At 43.8% G+C, this 9,113-nt stretch overlaps 1 long non-coding RNA gene across 1 annotated transcript; it reads right to left on the reverse strand.

Annotated features, from left to right (window-relative positions):
• Positions 1-683: 683 nt before the first annotated feature.
• LOC124787885 lies at positions 684-3,042 on the reverse strand. The gene is made up of 2 exons (XR_007016025.1): positions 2,899-3,042; positions 684-966 (listed from the first exon to the last, which is right to left on the reverse strand). It is a non-coding gene; the product is annotated as an uncharacterized LOC124787885 (long non-coding RNA).
• Positions 3,043-9,113: the final 6,071 nt, after the last annotated feature.

Below are 9,113 nucleotides of genomic sequence, written 5' to 3' on the forward strand. Positions count from 1 at the left end.
TTCTTCCCAGCATTGTTCGATGATGACAGATGTGTTTTTCATCAGTGTATGGTATGACAATAGTCTGACATTGACACATCCTTAATGATGAAATAATACTGTGTGATTCACAAAATGCTAAATTTATCAGAGACATCTCGATAAACATGCCTTCCATAATACTCCCATTCTCCAAATACAACCATACAAAGAATAGGACGCAGTGTCAGCAATTATGCTCATACGTTGATTCTGATCTCTGAAACTGATGACACATACCATTTCAGACTCACCTTGTGGCTAACAGTAATGGAGGTACATGAATCGAGACCAACATTCTGAAAATCAGGTCATCATTTTATGTAAGTAATCATCCAAAATGTGTCGAATGAGTGGCACTCTTTCCAAAGTACTGGTTGTTTGAACTTAGCTGGATTTATAGGCATTTACTTTAAGAAATGAGACGGATATTTTCTGGCAACTAAGTTTTGTCCTGCATATTGATGACTCCCTGTCGAGCAAGAGCCTGTGTTATTTTGTGTTACTGAATACAAATCGTTAAAAAAACTTTAAAAATGGATGATTTTTATCTAAACCTTCAAAATGGGTGATTATCTCAGAATAATTGACCTAGTGGCGTACTAAATATTAGATTCTTTTGGTCCGGGGTAATGTTATAAGATAAGAAATGAAATCAACACAACTTTTTGTTTTGTGATAGAGTTGTATTTAGAGAAAAGAGACAAACAGAAAAATCAGTACAGGAGACATCATGTCAGAATTTGTGTCTTCTTAGCGGTAGTAGTAGGGGTAGCCGGCGGCAGCGTAAGGGTAGGCGGAGTAGGCGCTGACGGCGGGGTAGCCGAAGGCGCTGTAGGCGTAGGGGGCGGCGTAGGCGTAGTAGGCCTCGGCGCCCTTCAGGGTCTCCTTGGCCTTCTCCTGGGCGAACACGGCCGCCACCAGCAGCACTACGAGGAAAGAGCACACCTGTGGACAGCAGGAACACAGATATATGTAACATACAGCGTTTTAGAGACACAAAATCTATTGTAATATACCCTGGAAAAGAAAATTTGAAGAGGAAAGTATAAACTAAATTAAGCTAAACTTCGTCCGAACAGGCCTTGGAACTCGTGAACTCATGAAGTCTATGTTTAAGACGTTTTGTGAAATGGACAAGTAACACATTGACAGCTAACTGTAACCCTTCAGTCCATACTAATTTGTCATTATGAATTGGCTGGATTTCTCCACAATCTCGTGAAACTATCAAATAAATGTACCAACTAATATTGTTTTCTAAATCTTTAAAGTAGGTCATTAACAGTAGCGATAGTTTCTCACTTCCAAAGGGAACACCCTTCCTCAGGTATAGGGCTCTCAGGTACGTCAGTGTTCAGAATTTAGCCAGTACGGGCATTAACAACTCCTGACCCACCAGGTTAGCCGAGAGCGCTAACGCGCTGATTCCTGGAATCGGGTAGACGCGCCGGCCCCGAATCGCATCCGCCTGGCGGATTAACGACGTGGGCCGTTGTGTCGGCCAGCCTGGATGTGGTTTTTACGCGGTTTTCCACATCCCGCTAGGTGAATGCCGGGATGGTCCCCACATTCCGCCTCAGTTACACGAAAGACAGACATTTGTAACACTTCTGCACTATTTCATGATTTACACTAGACGCAGAAAGCTGAGGTACACTGATTCCGGTGGGTATGTGGTGGTGGCAGGAAGGGCATCCGGCCACCCCTTTCAATTAACCTTACCAATTCCGTTGTAACCACGCCGACCCTGCGACCATTGCGGGACAAAGGTTCACGTGGAAGAAAGAAAGAAAGAAAGACCTTAACAACTTTCCCGATATGGCTAGGTATTCTTCTGTATGTGTCCTAGAGAGACTGGTCACATACTGAAGAAAACTACTACGAACCAGTGCAAGAAATGTTACCGTGAGCAGGTGGAGCCTGGTGTTACTGTTACTTACACCCAAACCTCCAGATATCAGACCCCTGTATCGGCACCAATCGTTGTGTGTCGATAGAGTATGAACCAAAACACCGTTTTAGTTCGTACTGTGTGCTGTCGTCTAGTAGAAAATTCTTAAAGGTAATTAAAAGTAACACCAGAACTACGGAGCATAGGAAAAGCGTATGTATCAGCGAATGATTTGAAGATGTCACGTAGATGATTTGGTAGAGCGCCAGGTTATCGTACCAAAGATCCCGCGTTCAAAGTCCCCTGATGTTTTTCTTTTAACTGTGGTCTGTCAGACGGAACACCACACTTATCTATGCAAATGTACTCTATAGGTTTGCTACTTTCAGCTAGCAAAGAGAAAGCAGACTGCCGAAAGAAAATTGCTACAAACTCCGAAAATTACCTTATTACCTTTACATGCAGGAAAATGTTTCTCCATATAACGGTTTCACGCGTAAACAGTGAAAAATGGTCATCAGTGTTTTTTATGTCATTATTGTCGTTATTGTTCGTTGCATTTGTTCGTGGCAGACCTTTGATGACACACACTGAAGTTCATTGTTGATCCAGTCATTCAGTTTTTTATTACAAAGGGCAGCTAACCCTCTGACGGAACACCTGAGCTAACTTGCCGGCGGGTTTAAACGGCGGATCTTTGGTACGATGATCTGGCGCTCTACCAACGAGATCCTCAACTCATTCCCCCATACATACGCTTTTCCTATGCTCCGTAGTTCTGGTGTTACTTTCAATTACCTTTAAGCACTTTCTACTGGACGACAGCACACAGCATGAACTTAACCGTTGTTCTGGTTGATACTCTATCGACATACGACATTTGGTAATGACCTGAGTGTCTGATATCTGGAGGTTCGAGTGTTAGATATCTACCCAACCTCATCGCCTCTTAGACTGTGCTACGAGCTACCGTGGTCGATACTTACGAAAGTCTTCATGGTGCTTTGAGGTGTGTGTGGTGCGCGGTCTGCAGTGACTACTGTGCGGAGCGCCGGTGGCCGCTCTTATAGGGACGGCGCGGCCTTGGCTGCCGGCTGGACTCCTGCCGCTGCCCGCTGGACACGTCGGTTTCGGCGACGCCTTGTCTCGCCGTTGCGGATTACGGATAAGCTCTCATCTCTTGATTTTGTGCGCGTGCCAACGGTCACGCTGCATTACGAAATCCGGATATAAGTATTTTCTTCACTAACGCGTTCTTACACTTCACGTGCATTATCAACCCGAGGCCGAGAAAATCTCTTCACCAAATAGCTTACGGCTTTGCTGTCGGGTGACGTCGTCGACCACCGCCGACATTTCGACAGTAACACACCCTTTCAATCTCAAGGTGCAAATGCAAGAAGGAAGCAATGTGCAAGGGAATTTAATACCTTGGTTCACAGAGGAGAATCAAGGAACATACCCCATACAGAACAATTGTCAACACAAACAAAGGTAACCAACATCAGAAATATCGATAGTGACTATTAATCAACACGTGAGGTAGCACTAATTCTGTCCCTTTGTTTTTTGATGAGAGACAGAGCCAGATTCCAAGCAGCATTTAAACAAAATCCACCATCTCTGTTTATAAGTTTGCTGGATAGTTTGATTTCAACAGCTTCCTTAACAACACTATCCCAATAGCTGGACGTGCAAGCCAGAATCTCAGTGTTCTTGTATTCAATAGGATGACCGGTGTCAAGGCAATGTTCTGCAATAGCGGATCTGCTAGGATCTTGTAAGCGTGTGTGACGCTTATGTTCAGTACACCGGTCTTGCACAGTCCTGATTGTTTGACCAATATATGACATGCCACAACTGCAAGGAATACGATAGACACCAGCCTTACCGAACAGGGCCTTAATCTTAGAAGGTGCTCAAAATATACATTTCACATCATATTTCCGCAAAATACGGCCAATCCTGTTGGAAATGCTTCCTGCGTAAGGCAAAAAGGCCGTAGACTTAGGTGCCACTTCGTTGCTATCGTCACTCACCCGTTGCACAGAAGGCTGATAGCGCAACACACGTTTGATCTGCCTCTCACTATAGCCATTCTGATGAAAGGTGACTTCCAGATGTGATAGCTCAGCTGCCAAACTTTCAGGGTCTGAGATAACGTGGGCCCTGTGAACCAAGATACGAAGTACTCCTTCACGCTGAGCTGGATGGTGACAGCTATCAGCTCGCAGATACAAGTCAGTGTGAGTAGCCTTCCTATAAACAGAATGTCCCAACGTGCCGTCAGTCTTCCTTCTGACCAACACATCATGGAAGGGAAGGCATCCATTCTTTTCCACCGCCATAGTGAACTGAATATTCGGGTGCATTGAATTCAGGTGCTCCAAAAACCGGTTTAAATTCTCACTACCATGAGGCCAAACAACGAAAGTATCGTCTACATATCTGAAAAGGTCGGTGACTCCAGTGCACATTCCTCAAAGTCCACCATAAACAAATTGGCCACAATAGGTGACAACGGGCTTTCCATTGCAACTCCATCAGTCTGTTCGTAGTACTGACTATTGAATAAAAAGTAAGTGGAAGTCAGCACATGTCGAAACAAATTTTTTAACTCGACACAAAACTTAACCTCAATTAGCGGCAACGAATCAGAGAGAGGAACGGGAGTGAAAAGAGAAACCACATCAAAACTGACTAGAATATCAGAGTCATTCAAACGCAATCCCTGCAATCGACATAAGAAATCTGCAGAGTTCTTAATGTGATGTTCACACCTACCTACTAATGGGCTCAACAAACTAGCAAGATGTTTAGTGACACGATATGTCGGAGCACCAATATTAGAAACAATGGGCCTCAACGGGACAGCCTCTTTATGGACCTTAGGGAGGCCATATAATTTAGGTGGTGCAGCACAGTAAGAATTAAGACTCTTGATAGTCTCCTGTGACAAAGAACTTTTCTTCAGGAGGTTGTCAGTCTTTCTCTCGACACTCTTAGTAGGGTCAGCACCGATTTTGCGATACGCCGATTAAGAAAGTAGACAATGCATCTTTTGAATGTAATCGTGCTTGTTCAACAAAACCGTGGCATTCCCCTTGACTTATGTCCAGAAATGAACTTATGTCCAGAAATGAGTGGTTTCCGTGCTAGATACCATTTATTCATTCATGCACTGTTACAGAGACATGTGTTGAAAATGGTTTCCATGTGCCTCAATGCATGCGTGTACGCGCCTTAGCAAGTTCTCTCTCACACTTTCACATCGGCCAGGCTGCATCCGAAAGGTGTCGAAGGCAGCATGAATACACTGCTCCAATGTCTCCACACCTAAGGTTGGCTCTGCATACACGATACTTTTGAGATGGTCCCATAACCGTAAATCGCACGGGCTGAGATCCGGAGCATGGACAGGCCTTGCAACTAGCCTCCCTCGTCCTATCAGTCGGCCAGGAAAGAAGACATGATTGAGATGCGTTCGGACTTTAATGGTTAAGTGGACTAGAGCACAATAATTTAACAAAGCCGATAGTTCCGGCCTTTTAGGAGATGTGAAAGGAAGACTGGCCCCAAAATAAGGTAGCCAATTATCCAGATCCAAAAATTCCCGTTACACGGATGTTCATGACTCGCTGTCACCATACCATGGGGGTTCTGCATACTATCCCACAAATGACTTATGACACGTAATAGGTGCCCTTAATCCCGGCGGAGGTTCGAGTCCTCCCTCGGGCATGGGTGTGTGTGTTTGTCCTTAGGATAATTTAGGTTAAGTGGTGTGTAACCTTAGGGACTGATGACCTTGGCAGTTAAGTCCCATATGATTTCACACACATTTGAACATTTTCAACAAAAGGTGCCCTCATCTGTGAATATGATGGATGACACAAATACCGGAATCGTGAAGAAATCATTGACAAAACTGCTTCCGATATCAGAAGTCTGTCGCTAGTAAGCCCTGCGTACACTGTAAGTCATAAAGATAGTAACAACTGTCATGGACCACGCGGTCGTCTGGCTTATCCTGTACTGTCGGACCAACTGCCTGGTGGTTACACTGCAGTCTCCTGCCACTGTGTTAATCGTATTTTCCTCCAAGTCTAGTGTTCGAACATTTCGGGTACATCCTTCATGATTTCCCGCTTCCTGAAACGACCCTGTCTCAAACAAACGGCGAAACACTGTTGCAAACATTGAATGCTGTTGTTGTTGTCGGTGGGGATCGGTATCTTGATATAACCTTGCCCGGTGCCCGCTGCCATTTGCCTTTCCGTAAGTAAACACCATGTCGCCAAGCTCTCGCTCTCGATACTAATACGGAACCATTGTGTACAACGCTGTGTCACATCCACCACTAGGTGAGGCAGCAAGAGAAGTTAGTCGAACACATCATCACCAATTACCATGGCAAGAGAGGGCGCTAGGACACGACGTGTGAGGAACAGTACCACCCTCTAGGAGGAAACCATAGATATTGCTAAAAAAAAGTCTCTGAGCACTGTGGGACTTAACATCTGAGGTCATCAGTCCCTTAGAACTTGGAACTACTTAAACCTAACTAACCTAAGGACATCACACATCCATGCCCGAGGCAGGATTCGAACCTGCAACCGGTTCCGGACCGAAGGACGTAGAACAGCTCGGCCACCGCGACCGGCATGGATACTGCAACCGCGGCTGCATAAATGGTTCAAATGGCTCTGAGCACTATGGGACTCAACTGCTGAGGTCATTAGTCCCCTAGAACTTAGAACTAGTTAAACCTAACTAACCTAAGGACATCACAAACATCCATGCCCGAGGCAGGATTCGAACCTGCGACCGTAGCGGTCTCGCGGTTCCAGACTGCAGCGCTAGAACCGCACGGCCACCGCGGCCGGCTCGGCTGCATAGTACAGCGCATATTAGACTACAGTCTCTGTAATAAAGTATGGTGAATAAATGGTTCAAATGGTTCAAATGGCTCTGAGCACTATGGGACTCAACATCTTAGGTCATAAGTCCCCTAGAACTTAGAACTACTTAAACCTAACTAACCTAAGGACATCACACACACCCATGCCCGAGGCAGGATTCGAACCTGCGACCGTAGCAGCCCCGCGGTTCCGGACAGCAGCGCTAGAACCGCACGGCCACCGCGGCCGGCCGAATAAATGGTCTGCAGCATGGAAACTAAGGATTTCGGAACATCGTTAGACCTTTCTTGTTCCGTATCCACTCATCGATCAATCCATATAATTTCTACTCGGTGGAAAAATCACTCTGTAGAATTAAAACAGTATGCAACGAACATCTGGGATAGTTATGTAATCTCTCGAGTTTTGAGTCTCCACAGTCACAAAGTGTGTTACTTACCCCATTTCTGTAACAAGTATACACATTTGCCATGTTGGGTTCTAATTCTGTTTAACAATGAAAATGTTTCCTCTACTTCCACAGCGTTCCTTTTTTTTATGTCTGCGGTCGTCTAGAGCAGAGTCGGTTTGGTTGGCATCATCGATATCTTCAGGGGCATTGCTAGATTTTTACTATCCACAGTCTTTTTGTACTCTTTCGGGAGATCATTTATGAGCAGTAGTTGAGGATGTAGAATATGGGATAGTGCTCATAGCCATTGCATAGGATTAGGCATGACGACATCAGCAGTCATTCTTTTAATGTTATTTTGCTCGCTGCGTGTGGTCTCTTTAACCAGAAAGCACAGGTCATTTTTATCAGTACATCATGGTAAGAGACATTTCATGAGGCATCTGCATGACAAGACACTATGTTTAATTTAGTGTTTAGCGCTACGAACTTACAATATATAGTTGCACATAGAGAAAATAGGACTAAACGAATGATGTGTTTGTTTGAAATAGGGAAAAGTAGTTTGATTTGTGGCCAGAATGCCAATTGTAAATGGGTGTAAGAACAGAAGCAAGAGCAGTTCTTTTGGTCTGTGTGAAAAGAGCACTATCTCCCCAACTAATCATCAGTACTTTAATTTCTTTCATAAGGTTGTGATTCCTGTTACCTCCTGACTGGTATTCTAAAGACATGTTCCATAGTTTCTGTAAATAATTTTGGTCCCATTTTACATCTTTAGTTGGTTGACTCTTTTCCAAAGTTAAAGTTTTCATCTGATTTTTCCAATTTAATATTGATATAAGTGACATCGGTGTCACGTTTTATTAGGTTGCTAAGGTTCATGATTATACTTTATTAGAAGGATTCATATATGTTTTTCAGAAACAGATATCAGAAAGATTTTATAAAATTAATGACGCTTATATATGCTGTCTAACTGTATTTCTTCTATCTATGTATCTCTGTTATTTGGTTCGTAGTTTGAAAATGATCAGATACAAAATATCACCAAGATGTTCACCTGAGGCGATTTTACGAACAAACGAGTTCTAATGTTACCAAACCATAATTTTAATATGTCATAACTCCAAAATACAAACTCGAGTTATGTGCAGAAGAATAGAAATCTGATACATGTTAACTTGGGCATGGAGAAATATAGGATCTCATGAGGCAATACTGAGCTCGCTACTTATCTGAAAAGAAACATTTATGTAGGGTAAAACTATATTTATAGCATCTAGAGATTTCGAAAAATCCTTCGATATAGCCTACAGAAATACTAGTCAGGTTGTCACGGAGAAAATACAGCGTACAGGTACAGAAACCAGTCTGCAGTTCTAATACTCGAAGTACATGAAGGGGAAGCAGTACTTGAGAAGTGAGTGAGACATGGTTGTACGCAAATCCCCATGGTCTTTTTTCTGTATGCGAATCAATCAGAAAATGAATCTGAGGGCAAATATGGGAAGTGAGTCAAAACTCAGGGAAAATAAAGAACTATTTTTTGTTTGTCAGTGACACTTATGTTCTGTCAGAGACGGCAAAGAATTTCAAAGATTAATTGAAAGGTTGGTTAGTTGAGTCGGGAGATGGGACGAAACGGCGTTGTTATCGGTGCCACCGGATTAGGGAAGGATGGTGAAGGAAGTCGGCCGTGCCCTTTCAAAGGAACCATCCCGGCATTTGCCTGACGCGATTTCGGGAAAACACGGAAAACCTAACTCAGGATGGTGAGACGCGGGTTTGAACTGTCGTCCTACCGAATGCGAGTCCATTGTGCTAACGTCGCTCGGTAACAGCAACGCTTTTAATTCAGCCATGATCTACAGCAGATTAAATGGCC

Source organism: Schistocerca piceifrons, chromosome 3 (assembly GCF_021461385.2).
Source record: "Schistocerca piceifrons isolate TAMUIC-IGC-003096 chromosome 3, iqSchPice1.1, whole genome shotgun sequence".
Lineage (NCBI taxonomy): Eukaryota > Metazoa > Arthropoda > Insecta > Orthoptera > Acrididae > Schistocerca > Schistocerca piceifrons.